We start from the raw sequence: 20622 nt of genomic DNA, 5'->3' as shown, positions 1-20622 counted from the left end.
GTAACAAGTAGGGCACTGTATAAAATTACTTAATTCTGTAGTACTACCGTAATAAAAGACCTCTAAAATTCAAATTTCTCGCAATAAAACACATTTTACAACTTTATAGCGATTTTCGGTTCAACTAAATAGCACAGTACTTAACTCATAAACATCCTTTGCTGTAATTTTATGTATTTTACTGCTTTAATAAAGTGATTTAACGTCCGAGTCTTCCCGTTACCAATTTAAGTTATTTACGAGAGGTTAATGTAATACTATTGGAGATTGTTTAAGTTCCCATTTAGTTATTTGAGTATCTGTTCACTTTTAAGTTCAATTTTATTACTTTATTTACTAGCTTTCGATATTGTATACGATTTTCTTATTAAATTTAATTAATGGCCATTATGGTTTTAACTTTGCTTTGGTAAGATTTGAAGTTTCAGTACTTAAGTACCAACCACTTACATCTATTACCACCTTACTTAGAACCATCTATTGTTGCCCGTATTCCTCCTTTGATTTAATTAGAAGTTACTTTGTAGAGGTGAAAATCGATGAACTCTACCTGTATCTTGCCATTCCGCAATACAATTTAAAGTTGTCCAGAAACAGGATAAAAGGGTATAGTTTGTACGTATAATTTCATAATATTTTTTTAAAAGCTTTTATTTGACTTGCAATGCATCTTATATGTGTCTATGTATGTGCGGGTCAAATCTTGCAAGTTAAATTTGACCCACTTGTAGTAGGCGGATTGTCTTGAATTTTCGCATACTTATGTAAATTGCGCGACAATACACTAATCTGGTAGTGACATCCAGGTAGTCCAGCCAGGATCGTCTCCGCAGGACGGAACTCTTCAACGGTTATTGGCATCGACTTGAAATTTGGTATGCAAATGTACTTTGGGTGACAATGGTAGTATAGTCAACAAAGAGTACAGTCAGCAAAAAAAGCTTGTAATAAAAATGAAATTTTTAACAAACACTTTTTCTAATAATTACTATACTGTAGAGATGAGTCTATTAATTATGAGTAAATCTATGAATGACCACCTAATGTGGTCATTGTCGCTACACTGTGGCCGAAACGTCTTGGTAATTTTAGCCATATAAAAGTAATTATTAAATCCCGGGTGTAACAGTAATATAAGAGGAACATGCAAGAGTGTTAAATATAGGTTTCCAAAGTGGTCCAGGTGGATTCTCGCGGAAGACTAGACGAAGGTCTACGTTGGCATAAAAAAATGGGGCTTTTATGAGTTTTGGGAACATAGTAGAAATCTAGCAGCAAGGGGTCTATCGAAAACAGTAAAACTTTGAAAGTGGTTTACCTACGAGAAAAAAAATGGGAACTTCTGGTGTAAAACGTACAGTCAGCATCAAAAGTAGCTATACACTTTCGTACTTTGTCGTTTTACAGCCACGTACTAAACGCCATGCAAGATGATGTTGATGATGATGATGTCAATGCGAGAGAGTAACAAAGTGATCCGCTACTTTTGATGCTGACCGTACTTACCACCTATTTTACAGCTACCCACGCTGTGCAGGCTTAACTTGGCCACTGCACCTTTTTGTTATTTTGAAACGCAAAACGTGAATATCTGCTTAATGAAGCTGTTGGTACATTTTTCATTTCATACATTTTTTATTTAAAAATATTTTTTTTACTCAAACCGTATAAAAACTTAGTCCTTTTTAAGCAAAGTTAACCTTAACCAAAGCGACTTTTCAGGCCTTAGCAGTATCATGTTTGTAACGCTAGCTGAGTTCCGATCCACCATCAATTCCTCTGACATTGGGGATTAAATGATCAGCAGGATATTAGGGCTGATCTACAAATGCTGTAGGCCGGATTAGCGAGTAAAATCACGATATTAATTACCTTTATGGATTGCTATGTAAATAGAATGGTTCTCTAATTTTACACCGATAATATTTTTCCAACTGATTGATTTCACAACTGTTTCATAAGGGGCTCCTAGACGGGCCATATTTACACTGCAATATGTGGCCGGCAACTATTGGTGTCATCAATGACTTGAAATAAAAAAGACAGAAAGACTATACCTTTGACTGGGCCAAAGCATTGCAGAGTGAAGGGGACAGTGGTATCAAACTACAATACCTACACTGTCGCCTGTGTAGCTTAGAGCAAAATTGTGGTGTGGCCATACCACAAGTTTGTGAACCAGGACTGATCAAAGAGAAAATAGTCGGCGAAGTTGTGGCTGAACTAGCGAAATTCGAAACTTTTTTAAATAGGTCATTTACGGAATATGAGGCGTGTGTTATAGTGAACTATTTGTTCCGTTTAGCGAGACATGTTAACAGTGACCCTGTCTAACATGTGAGTAAAAGAGGGACACCAATAGTTGCCGGCCACAAACTGCAGTGAAAATATGGCCAGTTTAGGAGCCCCGTAGAACGATTTTTTTACAAACTTTTTTAGTTTCACCTGTCCCGTTGTCTACCTGTTTATTTGTCTGTCTGTAGTCAAATCTTGGAAGTTAAATTTGACCAACTTCCAATAGTCAGATTGACTTGAAATTCGGAATACTAATGTAACTTGCGTGACAATACAATAATCTGGTAGTGACATCCTAATAGTCTGACCAGGATCGTCTCCACAGGACAGAACTCTTCATCGGTTAATAGCATCGACTTGAAATTTGGTATGCAAATGTAATACAATGCAAGTAAAATCGACAAAAGTTATACAGTCAGCAGAAAAGCTTGTATTAAAAATGTTTTTTTTTACGAAAAACTTCCTAAATTGTAAGTATCTACCTCAAGATCGTTATAAAACTAACCCATTCTAACCTATAGGGTTCTAAAGAACACTCCTGAAATATGAATAGTTTTAGTTTTAGAAAAAAAATCGTTTGTCAATATAAATCAGGAAATTATTCAACTGGGAAAAATAAGTTATCAGCATTATGTGAGTGGAAATGCGAACAGGTTATTTCGCTGTTATTTATGAAACCGCACGAGAGATGACATAAACAGACGTCACAGGAAGTGACACGGTGACGTGACGTGAGACTGCGCGACGTCTTCCAACGTGGGTGTGTATAAACATTCGCGATGTAGCGTCATGACCACACATAAAGCTAAAAGTAGCTCTATCCCACTTTATGCTTGATGTCACTTTTGTGCTTTCATTTCACTCACTGACTGATTCGCGCTGTCATCGTTCATCCACCATTACCTCTCATATTTCGTTTTCTAGAATTTTTTTACCGTACAGTAAACCTACGAGTAATAGACACTGGCAAAATTGTCCTCCAATGGACAGAGCCATATTATTATTATTTTTTATTCGACTGGATGGCAAACGAGCAAGTGGGTCTCCAGATGGTAAGAGATCACCACCGCCCATAAACATCTACAACACCAGGGGTTTTGCAGATGCGTTGCCAACCTAGAGGGCTGAGATGGGATACCAACCACTTTATGCTGTATCTTTTAGGTATACAATTTTCAATGTTACAGTAACTTTTTTCTGAAACTATCTTCATGATGATAGCAACATTTTTTTAAATTATTTTTTATCTTAAACTCCATTAAGTATATTGATACTTAATCATATCTATTACTTAAGCTTTTGTAGGACATATTTGAAAAAAACCGGCCAAGTGCGAGTCTGATTCGCGCACGAAGGTTTCCGTACCATTATATAAACAACATTAGACATTAGCAAAAAATGTTGTATGGAAGCCCCCCTTCAATATTTATTTTATTCTGTTTTTATTAACTAGTACCTTCAAAATAGATAATATTCTGAGTGAACTTTATGAACATTATGTCAAGGTTCAATTTTGTTGACATACTAATTTTTTTCAAAGTAGTGACGATTTGCTGTTATAGAGAAACACAAATACATCATCTGTGAAAATGTTGTGCTATCACTGTTCATGAGATACAGCCTGCTGATAGACAGACAGACGGACAGTGGAGTCTTAGTAATAGCGTCCCGTTTTTACCCTTAGGATCCTAAAAGTCATGAACGCACTCACCTATGAAAAAGATTATCCAACAGGGTCGAAACTAACAGCACCGTTCATGACTTGCCTTATAATCGTGAACTTAGTTGAATTTTATTCAAAAATACCGCACACGTACATTCCAGTCTTATTTCACCAATCGAACGATAAACAGTTCCAGTCAGCGAGGTTACGTGTAGAAAGCCTTCAGCTGCAATCGCTTGCTTCGAAGTTTCGATTGGCATGGGCGCGGACGGTATTGACCGGACGCTGTCCACAATTGTAGGACGAGCAAAATATGAGGTCGAGTTTAAAATTAGTGTTCCGTTTTCAAAAAAAAAATTAAGGGAAAAATTTCCATCCATATCGCAACATCATGGAATCGCTTAATAAATTTAAGTAGCGGGATTTTTAAACGCTCGTTCGTTTATCCCCGCAAGGGATAATAGATGCTTGTGTTCCAGGGCTCAATCGCTAACACACGCGTTAAGCCAAAAGTCAATAAATTAACCCCCACCGTGCACAGTCGCCATTTATCGCTTTAAATGAAACGTAAACATGTGTGAAAAACGTCGGACAGTTTCCGTCGTGTTTTGTTTGCAAAATTCAGCCCTGAGCATCTGTGTGTTTGAATAATAAATGTGAAAAAGCCTCTTGTCTTGTCAATCCCTTAAGTAGAAGTAATGTTATTGAATGAGTTAATCGGTTTAACTTCACTGGCTCGGCCACTGGCACTGAGAGGACGGGAGAGGATTGTACGGCCATAAAAGGCATTTGACGAAAAAAAAAAAAAAAAAAAAAAAAAAAAAAAAGTTGAAAAACCCAGGTATCGCTCGATCGATTAAGACTTATGCGCACTACATGTGCCCGACTGGCATCTGATCGTACAGAATGGGGACTATTGGGGACAGGGGAAAACTTAGGCCGTACGCGAAATCTGTCGATGGCGATCGCGAGCGCCAGAAACTTTAGACAATACGGTCTCTGCATGGTGTCGAAACTCAAGATCCACTTTGATCCTGCGCATTAAGTATAGCCAAATGTGAGCCCGACTCGCACCCTTCGTATAACTTAAAAAAAAACACAAATTACAGCAAATTTTATGAATTAAATTCGGGTTTTGTTCCGCGTACCATCAGCCAAATAAGTGGTCTAATAATTTTTAAACAAGTTCCTATCAAATGAATATGTCGCTAAAGTCGAACTTTCAAGTTGACAGACACGTCTATTGGCATTATTGTTTTATGACATGCAAACGATTATCAACTTTAGGGTGGTAGACCACATATTTGGCTGATGGTGCCTTTATTTTAGAGCAGCTCGATAGCAGCTCAGTAGTAGTGGGCAATTATTTTATTTTATTTTATAAAATTATTAATGACCACGATAGTCTAAAATATTGAATTACAGCAAATTATCCCAACAAATTATTTTTCATTAATCACAGTTAGACAGACAGAGTGGTCGTATCAGTTCAGTCGTCGTAGACAAACAAAACACGGTATGCGATATGGAAGATCTAAACTCGTGACACAGACACACTGTCACACAACACCATACGTCCATGTACTCGTACCTACTGCGGACGGCAACAGGCAGCTACGGTTCGTCACAACTATATCGATTCGACAGTGTCAAAACCCTCATGAACCCAGGCTGCAATTAAATTATTAGCCACCATTAATTAACGATGTAGAGCAGTGGTTCTTAACCTCTGGTCCGCGGACCCCTGGGGGCGTCCGTGGTCAAGTCCCGGCGCCTACATATCCCATCCCAGCCTATATACGTCCCACTGCTGGGCACAGGCCTCCTCTCATAACAAGAGGGCTTAGGCCATAGTTCCCACGCGGGCCCAGTGCGGATTGGGAATTTCACACGCACCATTGAATTGCTTCGCTGGTTTGTGCAGGTTTCCTCACGATGTTTTCCGCACATGAATTTTGAAAAATTCAGAGGTGCGAGCCGGGGTTTGAACCCACGACCCTCTGCTTGAGAGGCGATAGGTCAAACCACTAGGCCACCACGGCTTATATATTAATTAAAAATTAGAAGCAAACATCTTTGTCCACCTTTGAAAAATATTGCATATCGCTGGTTAAATGGCATATCAATCCTTTCTTTTAGTTTTGTGGGAAATATCCACGTACCCACGGAAACGTTGCCAAGCACGCTCCACGGCAGACAGGAATATTATATGAGTGCAACTTAACTTGCTCCATTCGCAACGCTCAAGCTGGAAACACGGACGTGATTTATAAATACTCGCATTATTATAAAACAGAATGCTTCTATCCACTCTGTCTGTAAGAAGTGAAGGGTTATAGCGACAGCAAATAATAATGTCGGGAAAGGAATACCTGATCTGAAACGTGAACGTGATTGATTATTTTACTAAAAACAGCAGAGCCAAAAAGAAGAGTTATAATTTTATACGTAGAAGTCAGTGTTTATTTACATGTGTTAATGTTAGTCAATTCGTTATTGCGGTCCTGCACGGAAAAAAGGAATTCTTTGACCAAGAATATTCTCATAGTCTCTGGAATATTGTTTAAATCCAAGTTATTATTTTCTTTAAGTAAGATAATAGTGTTAACCCAAGACAATATTTGTCTTCATCCAATACAATATGGCGTCCGGCTATAAACGAAATATTATTGTCTTGGCCAAGGGTATGTTTTCTAAATCTAAGACATCCCTTTTTCCATTATGGTGGTCTTCTCGTCCAAAAAAAAACCTAAACTCAGTAGCATCCTTTAGTTTTGTTGTACCTAATTGCGGATATTAACAAAAGTTCACTCGGATATTTCGCACGTATTTTCGACTACGGTCCGCATGGCATCGGTTACACGTTCGTTCTGGTATCTGTTTAGTTCATCATTCTGGTTAGAAAGATGACAGAATTACCGTGTCAGACCGATGGATGGATAATATTCATCAATTCTTGAACTGGATTTCAAAGGCAACAGAGAGTTAAATTATTATTATTCGTCAATTCACTGTTTCACTGTTTGTTGTATTGTTTATTTTTGTAAAACGTATGTAGTCCTGATGGTCCCAAAGGAAGACTAGCGCACAGCGGTATTATGCTGATTTGGGACCATTTCGTGACCGTGATACGTATTTTTACTTTTTTTCTGTTTTTTTAGTGTATAATTGTCACGAATAAATGTTTTTTTTCTTTCTTTCCTTTAATAAGATGTGAATAACAGAAAACCAAGATGATGGGACTGAAATGACGCCAGAATGAGTGTGTAACCAAAGTCTCCAAACAAAAATAAATAGTAGAGACTAAAAACTACCAGTAAGTATAGTCTTCGTACCTAGCTTAACGGTTCCACAACCCTAATTGACATCTGAATCATGGGAGACCTTCCGTTAACTCGATCAGTAATTAAAGTTTTGGTTCAATTGTTAATGTTATGGGAGCACGTTCAGTTTCGGGTTGTCATGTTTTGATAGGCTGGTTTGTTAAGGGCTAAGTATATCTTCGGAGAACGTAAGGGATTGAGTAAGTTCTGTTATTTATTTCTTTCGTTAAAATGTTCACACTAAATCTTACTCTTAAAAATTGTGCGTGCGTTTGTATTCGAGAAAGAGGCAGAGCTTCCATAATTCCCAATGTGCTACAATGTCAGGTCAGTCCTTCGCGTATACATAGACTACTTTTACTCTGGTATCCTCGCATTAATCCTACTATATAATCCTACTTCCTACTAATATTATAAATGTGAAAGTTTGTGAGTGAGTGAGTGAGTGAGTAAGTGAGTGAGTGAGTTTGTGAGTAAGTGAGTATGTTTGTTACTTCTTCACGCTAAAACGGCTGAACGGATTTGGATGAAATTTGGCAAAAAGTTAGTTTATAACCTGGATTAAAACATAGGATACTTTTTATCCCGATATTCCCACGGGATAGGGGTAAAATCTCTAAATAACAACCGCTGGGCTTAAAGTCTCATGACTTTTAGTCTCATGAATTTGGTATGTAGGTAGCTGGACGTATTTTATAACACATAGGGTATTTTTATTCCAATATTCCAACGGAATAGAAATAAAATCTTGAAATAATAACGCTGGGCTTAGAGTCTCGAAATTTGGTACGTATATAGCTGGACATCTGAAATAACACATAGGCTACTTTTTATTCCGATATTCCCACGGGATAGGGATAAAATCTCGAAATAACAACCGCTGGGTTTAGAGTCATGAAATTTGGCATAGTTGTTATAATATAACATCAATGAAAACCACGAGAATTTAATTGAATACCGGAATTTCAATTCAACTGCTGATTTACGCATGCGAAGCCGCGGGTAAACGCTAGTTGAACATAAATAACTTTAATATATTTTGCATTAAAAAACATGTTTTCAAGTTAAAATACATAAAACACTGCGTTTAGCAAATACGAGTATGCTAAGAACACGTACATTTTCAAAAGTCACTTGCATTGTGAACATTACGGGCGTAATTTCGTAGAAACTAGATTTACGTAAGGAGACGGACAAATTGGATCAGACTGTAGCGCTAGTTGCAACAAATTGCATTACACTCTATGCAATAAAATATTCAATTCGTTTAATCTTAACAAACATCATCATCCGTCAGACAATGTGGAATCCTTTAGCATATTTACCTATAATACTTAGCAGCCATGATTGTTAAAGTTTAGAAGAATTGTTTATGATACCGACTACAAACCATTTGGGCGTACAAACAAACTAACTCTGCTTCTACTTTCTTTCTCTTTTTGCTTCGATATAAATATGATAATAAATAGGACTCTTTAAAAAAGGGAAAGATAAATAAAACTGGCACTTTACAAGTATCTTAAGCTTATGATCCGACCGATTTCGGTCTAATAATAATAATAAAATTTATTGAATGATTTCGTACCATAACAAAATGCAATATTTCACTAAATTCTGTAACACATGTGCCTGAATAATAATTCCTGTATCTGCTAACGAGCTAACATTTATATAATAAAATACCTAATCACCAAGGACAAAGGTATATAAATATTATGTAGTAAGATCTACTAGGATAACTAAATCGAAATAACAAATTTTATAATTATATTTACTTAAGATATTATCAGCTCAACATAAATACTGTACCTTTATGGTAGAGTTTGGTACAAAATTGCTGATAAAGACATCTTATGTCTGTTATATTTGACCTAGAATTGTGCGATTGATTCTAAAGTGTTAGTAAAATGTGCATAATGATATTATAGGATTATAAATACGGTAATGTTAATGAAAAACAGATAAAACTTTTGATACTAGCTGAATTTCATTAAAATTAAACAATCATGTAGTTCCGTTCATAATTACAGTGCTGATGATCTTATCATCTATCTCAGGACAGTAGCGGCTCCTGTTGTGTGATTGCTCGATCATGGCGACCACTTCGACTAATTGTAATGTGTGATCAATAACTGTGGCACGTTTTCAAACCGAAAGATATACCTACCTACTTAGTGAATGAAAATTATTTTAAGAAGAACTTTTTCTATCAAAAAATAAAATTGAATTGAAATTCAGTGACTCCCCGTTATATGTCATGTTTCAACTATTGCCGGGTTGTGATCCGTTGCATAGTTAGACCGCATAACGAGAGAATATTGCTGGGTCATTTAACAATTGCCACCAGACCATCCAGATTTCAATCCAATTTGAAATTTTGTAGTGTGCACGTATTGCAATGTGCATTTACAATTTATTTAGTGAATATTGTTTCACATGTAGCTTTCTAAACTGTTGGTTTGTCTGTTTCTAGATAATCTCGAATGCGGGAACTAAACAACCCACCAACTGGAATTTAAGTTGCGAACTATCAAGCGTCTAGCCGAAACTCGGTCGAACTAAAATTAGGACATAAATTAACTTGACGTTATTAGAGACGGAATTTTGTTTAACTGCAACATTTCGGGAGAAAGTTAAATAGTTTCAGAAGTTAAATTAGGGTGAGTGCTTTTAATATTAATTCGTGTGTTGTGAAGAATGTTGGTCCCTAGTCAACCACTAGGATGCCGTTAGCGAGTATTTCTCGGGTGATAGAACCTTATACAAGTCTGGATCTTTACATTATCGTACTGGCTAGCAGTAGTGCTTGTTTGGCTGTACTCAGACGTGGAGAGTGAGACAGCCTATAAATTTACTAGCACATGATATATTCTGTCTTAGCCCTCTAGACTGAAAACTTAAATGTTTACCCTCTTGGGTTGCGAGTGACCGTAGATGGTGGTGCTCATTTACTTTTCCTTAATACAGAAGGTCTATGTCTACGTCTATGTATACATGGTCCATAAACATAATATATATTTTTTTTAATCTCTCACTTCTTCTTTTTAACCGACTTCAAAAACGAGGAGGTTATCAATTCGGTTGTATTTTTTTATGTTTGTTACCTCAGAACTCCGTCATATGACCTGATTTGAAAATGTTTGCCTTCAATCAGGTCCCATAAGCACCAAATCAGGATCTGATGATTGGATCTTAAGGAAATGGAGGGAACTCTTCAAATATTGTAGGGACACCTATAATAAATTGGATATATTTAGTAGTAACTTGTACATTTGCTCTTGAAAATCATCATTTGGTGAAGTGGAACTGATAATGAAGACCATAGTTGACCATCGCAGTTACTACTCAATAACAAGTATTTCACGGGTTAAATTTCGATACTTTAACACAGTTGGTAAGCAATTTATGCTCCTCGTAATACATATTGTGAAATAGATTGGGTGGTGAAGCACCAGGACTCCTCAATAACGAACGTCTCTGCATCGGAAAAAGCAATCTTTCGTAAAAGGTAACAAGCAGTTGTCATTAAACAAAAATCGTGAAAAAAAAAATTATAACAAAAAATTGAACCGACTTCAAAAGACCATGATAATAATTTTCTACCAGTTTGAAGTCGTTGCCTCAGCACGAGCCAGCAGGAGTGATTAAAGCCCAATTAAGTATATAGTGCGTAAGTGAGGTAGACGACTATAGGTCCACTCCTGCTGGGTCGTGCTGAGGCACCTACTTCAGACTGGTAGAAAATTATTTTCATGTTTTTTTGTAGTCGGTTAATTTTTTTGTTATATATTCTTTTATCATAGTGTTTTATTAGTTCAACTCTCATAATAGCTACTGATAGCAGGGTTAGTTAGTTTTTTTTATTTATTTTTTACATGAAACTGACCGTAATTGACCCCTATCTCACCTGATGTTTGTCTAGTCTTACATGACTTGGGCTTGGTTATAAGGTAAACATACGAACGCTCGTCTCTGTCCCAATACTTGGCATCTTTAATCTGATGTCAATTTCGATAAAGATGACAGCAGGGTGTCGTCTATTGGGCATTAGCGTGTCGGGCACTCGGGCGTTTACCTTACGTTTTGCGATTTTTCGATTTCCATCATCAAAACATTGTTATGATATTTTTTTTCAACCTTGCTAATTGCTGTGATCAAATTTATTTGAAATTTGATTATGACAATGAATTTTACTTTGATGACAACGTAAAGGCGTATCGTCAGCAAAACAGCTTGAATGAAAACGTTTTCATATTTAAATGCGTATTCGAAACGATGGAACAGTTCAATGTTCATCTGACTTCAAGATGGCCGCATAAAAGCGGTATTGTTATTGGCAACCTGCTGCAGTAAACTCTGCAATGTTCTTACCGTAGCTTTATACATAAGAATAGACTTTGAATTGGCATTGCAGGTGAGCCTGGTCGCTCTTTTTATTCAAGTTAAACTCATCTAGCTATACGAAACTAGCTGAGCGGCGAACAACGAAAGCTATCATCCATTGTTCAATGAATAGTTAATTTTATTAGTCTTTTTATTTTCTAGATGTTCTTTTTCGCCCATATCCAGAATAACTCTGTTTAGTGGTTTGTGTTGTGATTTTGTTACTTATTATTAATACTTTATGTACCTGTATTTTGTATTACTTTATTTTTGTGAACTATTTTTCTATATCTGTATACACCTTTCTTTAGTTTTCATTAATTTCAACGGATGGCTCAGCAGAGCTGTTGTATAGAGATGGCCTGGATAATTAACATAATAATTAAATATACCTAAGTACCTATGTATTTGAGTTCACAGTCTTTGTAAAAGTCTTCGTCTTCCGGTTCGTGGACCGGTTTGATAATAATAACAAGTTGTGTTGACGATTCATTGCCTTGCCTCCAAAAAAAAAACAATCGATTGTCGCTACATCATAAAGTCTTCATTCAATTTCATGTTCAGGACCACTCACATTAACATGAGAAACACGCAATTTGGGCGCTAATTGTGGTGATTTGCATAATGAGAGTGAGCCGTATGTATAACATCGATTACGCTGCGTTGTAAGTTGTAATCGATTTAATTGCTAGAGGGCTTTCATGATTATTGTCGAGAATTTTGCATTAAAATTATGTCTTTCTGAATAATTCAATTAATTTAGTTTAAAGGTTTGATTTTCTGCAGTCTGCGAAACGATAATGAGGCCTAATGTTTGCCTTGTTTCTTCATGTAGGTACCTGTTTTTTGTTTTGCCTGAGTACCTGTGGTGTTAAATAAAGAGTTAGTAAGCAATTGTGTTTTATTATATTTCTTGTCTAATGAGAAAAAAAACTCGCTAGTGAATTTACATAAATCATGCAACACAACGTTAAAACCTTTTTCAATTTTAAGATTTACATTTTGCCATTTTAACAGTGAACAAATGTTTTAATTATTTTTTAATTTAACAAAACAAAACTCAGTTATTTTTTATATATAAAAATGAATCCCTATTTCCCTTGGTCACGGCATCACGCGTGACTGGCTGGACCGATTTCGCTAATTCTTTTTTTGTTGTGTTTACTATTGTCAGGAGAAGGTTCTTATAACAGAAGATTTAGAAAATTAAAAAAAAAACTACATCGTGGGCAAAGCCGCGGGCACCAGCATTTTTTTATACAACTGCAAATCGAGAGATTTGCGTGGGCGGTGGCTTACTAGACTGTTGAAAAAGAACATTTAAAAAGAATTTAAGAATCTATAAAGTTCTTAGAAGAATAATCTTAAATAAATAATAGCCACAGCCGCATCAGTAAACATTTCAACGTTCCATTTATACTCCCAGTAAGCGAGTTCTGTGTCCCTGGCGACCATATTTCATCGGCGTCAGCCCCGACACGTTCAACCTCCATTGTAACCCCCGTTTTTACAATAGGTTTAGCTCCTCCGAACAAAGGTGTCAACCTGTCGTCTGAGGGAATTCAACGAGGTTACCTCAGGGGACATTTCTGACTAGCACAGTTTATATCCAATACATAAACGAAATAGTGCTATGCTTCAGCATTAATGGTTATCGTATAAAAAATAGTTTAAAAAAGTGTCGCTTCTACTTATTTCTGCAAAAGCGACGTGGCAATTTGACTGAATTCTCAAATCTGAAAGAAATGCGGTGATTCTCATTGATTTCATGATCTGTGCACTCAGTCTAATTACAATATTAGGGTGAAAAATGACAGGGTAATTTGACTGGTGCATAGATGAATAAGAATGGCTGGTTAAGAAAAATCTCCTACAAGAAAAAGCTAAAGAGCTCCGTAATGTTTAAGTACAGTTTGGTAAAATGCCGCTATTTTCCTATTCACAAATTTGTCGGCTATTTTGAAAATGAAAATTTGATGGAGAATTCTCGTTTCACAAGACAGACCAAAATTAATTAATCACAAACGTTAATTAGTATCGTGAACAAGGAAGAAGGCAATATCTAAAATTTCAAATGCAGTAGACCGCGTCGCATGCGTCGATAAAGGGTAGGTTGTTATAAAATATTTTGAGATATAAAATGAAATTTTCGTAGAAAATAACATACAAAATTTACCATTAATTGACAACGGAGAGAATTATCGTAATTTGTGGCACCCAAATATCGCAAGAAGGATAATTATGGTCAAGAAAAAACTAATCTTTTGAGCTATTTTCTAGTTATACTAGCGGACCCGGCAGACGTTGTCCTGCCCGGAAAAGCAACACTACATTAAGGGGCTGTTTCACCATCCATTGATTAGCGTTAACCGACGGTTAAATGTGATGCCGTCTCCGTCTATTCAAACAAAACAAATAGAGACGGCATCACACTAACCGCCAGTTAACACTAATCAAGGATGGTGAAACAGCCCCTAAATATGAAACATACCGACAGAAGAGCCACCCAGATCCAATTATGTTTTCAAAGCATTCAGGAACCTATTGAAATATACACATAAAAATTCCATCCGAATCGGCCCAGCCTCTCAGAAGGAGTCAGGTGACAAGCACACGTGCAGAATAATTATATCAAAGAAGGTAGGTATATATTAAGAAAAATAATAATTAGATGTTGGTACCCCAATCCAAGATTATTAAATCGAAACGAAACGATTATTGCCGCGCATCTTTTGAGGGCTGCCAAATGCACCAGTTTGCCTTCAATCAACTAACTAACCTGAAAATACTGATTGCTCACATACACACATATTATAAGCCACTAGGTATTATTATTATGTCCTACCTAGTATCGTGTGGCGCTATCTATCACCACTATCGCAAGTCACGACTACTCCTACGTTCTAAATTATGTCAGAAAGGCGTAAGAAATTATGTACCACTTATATTTTTCTTATATTAGTTGTTTTTGTTAGTAAAACATTTACTGAACAAAATGCAAGATTTAAAATAAAAAAACTGCAAAATATCATATCATTTGGCTGAAAAAACGTTCTACTGATAAAAACAAATAAAACAAGACATTCGTTAAAAGTTTCAGAATCTCTAATGACTAAGTAGAAATATGAAAAACTGATCTTCAATATAACATTGTCTTCAGCAACCAACAAACAAGAATAAAATTGCGACCAACATTTCAGAACAACAAGTCATCCGTAGTCATTATTAGACAATAGATGAGACCGTAAACAAAATCATCGCTGGTATCTATCAGGCGCCATTTTCCTATCAAATTAACGACAGTGTTAACGAAATGAATGCTACCCCAACGTTTGGGGGTTGGATGGCCATCGATTTCACAGAACTGCCTGCGTTATTTCGGACTTGAGATCAGAATTTGGTACACTTAAAATTAGCTACAAAATGCGACAAGTGAGTACTAAATTAAAATGATAGCTCCGTTAAGAATGTTACTTTGATAATTCAAATAATTTCATCATATTGTTAATTTTTAGATTGACTTTCCTGTAAAAAAATATCTAGGAAATCAAGGCGTTGTTTTCAACAATCCGTAACCGTAAATTTAACGGATTTTAAAAATATATTTAAAATCCGTTAAATTTAACTACATTTTAGCGTTTTTTATCTTTGAAGAAACTTGCAGCGTGAAGAGGAATATAGTATCTCATCTGATTATTTTCATCTATCTTACAAAATAAATTAGATGCGCAAAAAAATAAAGCACACACTTATGACTAATGAACTCGAATTCTGGAACTCCCTAAGAAATACTGCCCTCTTAAGGTAAAAGACAGTACCTATTCTAAAAAAAAAGTCGCTACTTACCTCTAAATTGTAAAATAAGTAAAACCCCCTTTTGCGTTAAAGTAAGTAAAACCCGTCTTTATTGTTCACCATACTGATAAAGTTCCTCGTTCCTATTCATTTATTTACCTAAGAAAATTTATCAGCTATAAGTAACTCACCGCTGAACCTAATCTGGGGGTGTACTCGTCATCTTGACGGGCACTTGCGTTGTTTAAGTATTCTTACACTGAGCGGTAAACTTTTATGAGTAAATTACTCGAGAATAAGCCGGCATTTGACGACTTTCATCATAAAAATTAAAGTTTAAGCACCGTTGGTAAGACCCGAAGGTGCAGCAATAATGACTTGACTTACCTCAGAGGTGTACCTCAGGGGACATTTCTGTTTAGCACAATTTATATCCAATATATAAACAAAATAGTATGCTTGGGCATTTTTATTTTACTTAAATGACGCAAAAAAATTTTTTCAGAGTTAGGTGAATTCTGGGTTCTTGTTACTCAAAATAACGAGCACTATTGAGTTTGACGAACAACATCCCCAATTTTCCATAAAAATTGTATGCGTCCATTTCGTAACGACCCATGTAAACTATATGAAAAAAAGTCACAAAACTGCCAATAAATTTCGGACACTTTACTTCTTCGTCTAAATCAGAACTCGTGATTCAGAGTAAAGAGAATCCAGAATTACCTAATTTTGAAAAAAACGTACCTAAAAATTACCACCTTAGCATGAATGACTGGCGGATAAAATCTTGATAAAATAGTAATATACTAAGTGCATAAATCTAAAAGAAAACTTGTGGCCGATCTCTTGATATGACTTGACTTGCATTTGAATATTTTTTTTTATTCGACTGGAGGGCAAACGAGCAAGTGGGTCTCCCATAAACATCTGTAACACCAGGGGTATTGCAGATGCGTTGCCAACCTAGAGGCCTAAGATGGGATACCTCAAGTGTCAGTAATTTCACCGGCTGTCTTACTCTCCACGCCGAAACACAACAGTGCAAGCACTGCTGCTAAACGGCAGGATTAGCGAGCAAGATGGTGGTAGCGATCCGGGCGGACCTTGCACAAGATCCTACCACCTACAAAATATAAATAGATCCGTGTTAATACATTGTGAAGAGAAGACAAAATCAACCCTATTTAAGATCATGTCACAGATCCATGACGCATCAAGTTTTACGTTCTTATCTGCATTTGCGGTATATTTTGTAAATGTTAAAAATGTTCGTAGAGAATGTAAATTAGGAATGAATTCAAAAACCGTAAATTCCAAAAATATGCTCTAACATCTGTTTGATCTTTTCCGACTGCATAATTAGGCAATTAAAGAGATTATAACATTGCTCACTAGTGACGGGCAAGTCAAAAATCAAAAATATAAAAAAGTTTAAATTATAAATAGTAGTTCCATTCGTATCATGAAAACTCAATTGAGTACCACCATGCATTTTATCTTTGTACCTATATTAACTTATTGTACAGTAAACATACAAAGACAAAACGCAAAGTGAACTTAAAAGCGATCTCTTTTAGACAACCATTTAAATTTCATAGTACCTAGTGATTTTCTGACAAGTTTCTAGCGGCGCATCTTCGTTTTCCAAAAGCAATTTTTCTAAGGATTTCGTATTGTGTACGGAATCTTCCAAGTTTAGGTATATTTTGTACCTTAGGCTGCTATTTACTCTTAAACTACTAATAATTCTTAAGCAATCTTAGCCGTTATCGCCGTTCCTTATAAATTTGATATACTTACTACCATTATGTTTTTTTTTTTAATTTTTCCACCCAACAGTAGATTTTAGAGGGGAAGGGGCGCTCGATTTTAATGAAAGTTTGCACTTTACAGTTGAATATTTCGTAAACAGATCACTGAATCGAAAAATCGTCTTAGCAAGCCCCCATTGGTTTTAAACCTAGACCTACCAATACTAATACTATTGTTATTCTGGGTAGCGTGACAATTTCCAACACTATCTCGGGCAAAACCTCGTATTTGAAATTTTATATTGTGCAATTTAGGATGCGTATCATAAAAAGTCTATTTAACTTTGTAAAAAAATCATATACGAGGCTGAATCAGACACCCGTTATAAGGCTTATAAAGGTTGCATAAATCCTTAATTTATAAATGTTTCCCTATATTTCAATGACCCCATCACTAATCTCACCTGAGCTGTATTTGCATAGTGCAACTGCATTTTCAGGTCCAGAGAAAACCCACTACCCAGACATCTGCGTTTGGTTACGCTTTTAGAAAATCTTTTCTTTTTTTAGTGTAACTACAATTTGACTTTGTAATTTAAGCGGTAAGGTTCTTTTCCGTTTGCGCTGAAAACAGACATTATTACTAGAAGCAGACAGGATTATTAATAGTAGGTTAATAAAATTTACTATTGTAAATGATAGGTAGGACTGTATGTTATTGCACTTAGTAGAGGCGTGGTGCCGTTACTCTACTCGAATTCCACCGGATCTCTTACATATTTTAACCCCAGACGCAAAAAGAGGGTGTTATATAGTTTGACCGCTATGTGTGTCTGTCTGCGGCACCGTAGCTCTCAAACAGGAAAAACGATTTGAATGCGGTTGTTTTATTTGAAAGCAGGTTTTCTAGCGATGGTTCTCAGTCATGTTTTAACAAAATCGGTTCGGCCGTTTTTGAGATATTGAACTTTGAAGTGACAATGTCAGGGGTTTTCCAACTTTTTGTTGGTTAGGTTATTCGTGCTGTCACATAAGTCCCATCCCTACTAGCACTTGCCTGCGACTTTGTCTGCAAGTAACTTGTCTATCGTGCGCCCGTGGGAACTAAATTTTCCGGGATAAAGCCCGGGATATATAATTTTCAGAATATCACGCTATCTCCATGCCAAATAAGGGAGTAAATATTTTACATCGCTACTTATTTAATTTGTCTTAAAAAAATATCATTGTTCAAAATACAAAGTAGCTTAACATTATACAGAAACACACATATAACACAATACAAAAATTAATAATAATTAACATTATACAAAAATTGAATAAACAATGGAAGAAGTAGGTGAACAGTACGAGTAAACAGCTGTCGTTGACTTGTTATCGCAATGTATGTGTTTATAATTACCACCGAAGTAAAAATTAGGCAAATTGCTGAAGAATGTCATTAAAATACTCTACCTAAAAATGACGTTATTCTTTCTGCTGAATGCAGCAACGCAATCATGTTCAATTGAATTAATTCAAACAATCAATATGCTGAATTATAAAAATACCTGATGACGAAATATTTCGTATATTCCTAGGTATATACCTAAGGGGCCTCAGGTTTTTACTAAGAGCATTTATATTTTAAAATGACAGTGACTGCGATCAACGATCGGTCATGTAAAGATGTTGAAATAATTATAAACTCGCGCTTGCGCTGAGATAACCTTTGTGAAGTACAAGTGGATTGCTAAATTCACTTGCTTGTCATAAGCATCGGTGGTTCAGTGGTAGAATGCTCGCCTGCCACGCGGGCGGCCCGGGTTCGATTCCCGGCCGATGCAATCTTTTTAACGTTTGAAATTCGTATTTTACTTAAAATAAGTTTTTGTTAAGAACTTAATTTTATAAAAGGGTTTTTCTTGACTGTAATTGAATTGTCATATCACCTACATAAAATAACCTGCAAAATGCTTCAAGACAACAAACAAACAAAGGTACCCGAAGTACGAAACGTAAAACGTACCTACGAAGGCTTGTATGGAAAAAATATTAGATAAAATACATAAAAGTAACAGATTTCAATGAGAAACAGGTGTAAAAAGGCGAACTAATCTCATAAAAGAATTACTTCCAGTTAACCTTTGAAGGATTGGCAAGATAAACTAAGAGTTGACAAAAAAACTAATAGGTACCTAGTCTCAATCTAAAATTATATTTATGCCCGTCACAAGCATAATAGGGACTTGAAAGCTAAAGCACCAGGAGAAAATATTTTTTTACTTAAAACTGTACAGAAATAAATTTAGTTTTTTTTTTAGTAATGCTGCAGATTTTAGTTACTTTTCACTTTTTAATTATTTTTATAACTTTTCTAGTCACTTTGATAAAAAAAAATACTTACACATTTTCTTGACTTTGTAGTCGGAGTCTAGACTTTGGATTACAAAAAAATCTTTAACAAACTAAATTCAATAACCAGTTCCATACCAGCGAACGGCCAACACTACATTACCTTTAATCCGTTAATCGAATGACTATTTCAAATCAGATTTAAATTCACGCATAAGCAAATCAAAGGTCTATAGTCCTTGGAAATTCAACCCGTAATTGCAAGCTTTGGAAGTTTGGAATCCAACGATCTCGACCCAAAAACTTTCTACAACCGCGACCTACGGCCGACATGCGAAGGATTTCCGAACTTGGGTTTGAAACTTTAAAACGCAAATATTTGTCGCGTTTTTGCTTTATTGGGAAAACTACAATAAAAATATGATCTTAGTATTTAAAGGTTTTATTGCTAAAGAACTGTAAGTAGAGTTGTGTATAACACACACTATTCATTGACGTTCCAGAACCGATCTAATGGCTATGTCCTCTCTCTTTACTGTTAAGTAAAGAAGCGGCCACACCGCTGCTTAAAAAACGGTGACCGTACGGAATCGCAGTGACGCATCGTATGCGCATCGTTTTTATTGCATGCCCTCCACACCGCTGCTTAAAATATGCAAAGGGTGCGGAATCGCAGTGACGTGCCGTAAACGTCAGGACTTTACCGCATGCGCTCTACCAAAAGTCGTGACGTTTACTGCAAGTCACTGCGATTCCGCACCGTCTGCGTATTTGAGCAGCGACGTGGAGAGCATGCGATAAAAACGGTGCGCATACGATACGTCACTGTGATTCCGTACCGTCACAGTTTTTTAAACAGAATTAGTTTTCATAGAATTGTTTTTTTTTCCTGGGTAAAAAAATAGTAGTCTGTTTAATCTGTCAGTTAGCTTCTCAACAAATGTTGGAAACGTATTTTGTCTCCTGTCAATCCAACTAAAATGAAGCGCTTCAAAGTTCGAAAGCGGGGACCCGTCACGCGGCACTTGAACTTTGAGTTTAAATTTTATTATCTTTATTTTTTATTTATTCATTC

General features: G+C 36.0%; 1 long non-coding RNA gene and 1 other non-coding gene across 2 annotated transcripts; both read left to right on the top strand.

Moving 5' to 3' along the window:
• Positions 1-530: 530 nt before the first annotated feature.
• Positions 531-10519, top strand: LOC141434312 (uncharacterized). The gene is made up of 3 exons (XR_012452037.1): positions 531-615; positions 9755-9941; positions 10436-10519. It is a non-coding gene; the product is annotated as an uncharacterized lncRNA (long non-coding RNA).
• Positions 10520-18968: 8449 nt separating this feature from the next.
• On the top strand, positions 18969-19039 carry TRNAG-GCC (transfer RNA glycine (anticodon GCC)). Its single transcript has one exon. It is a non-coding gene; the product is annotated as a tRNA-Gly (tRNA).
• Positions 19040-20622: the final 1583 nt, after the last annotated feature.

This window comes from Choristoneura fumiferana, chromosome 13, assembly GCF_025370935.1.
Source record: "Choristoneura fumiferana chromosome 13, NRCan_CFum_1, whole genome shotgun sequence".
Classification (NCBI taxonomy): Eukaryota; Metazoa; Arthropoda; class Insecta; order Lepidoptera; family Tortricidae; genus Choristoneura; species Choristoneura fumiferana.
The sequence above is the reverse complement of the archived record's forward strand: the minus strand, read 5'-3'. Positions and strand labels throughout refer to the sequence as shown.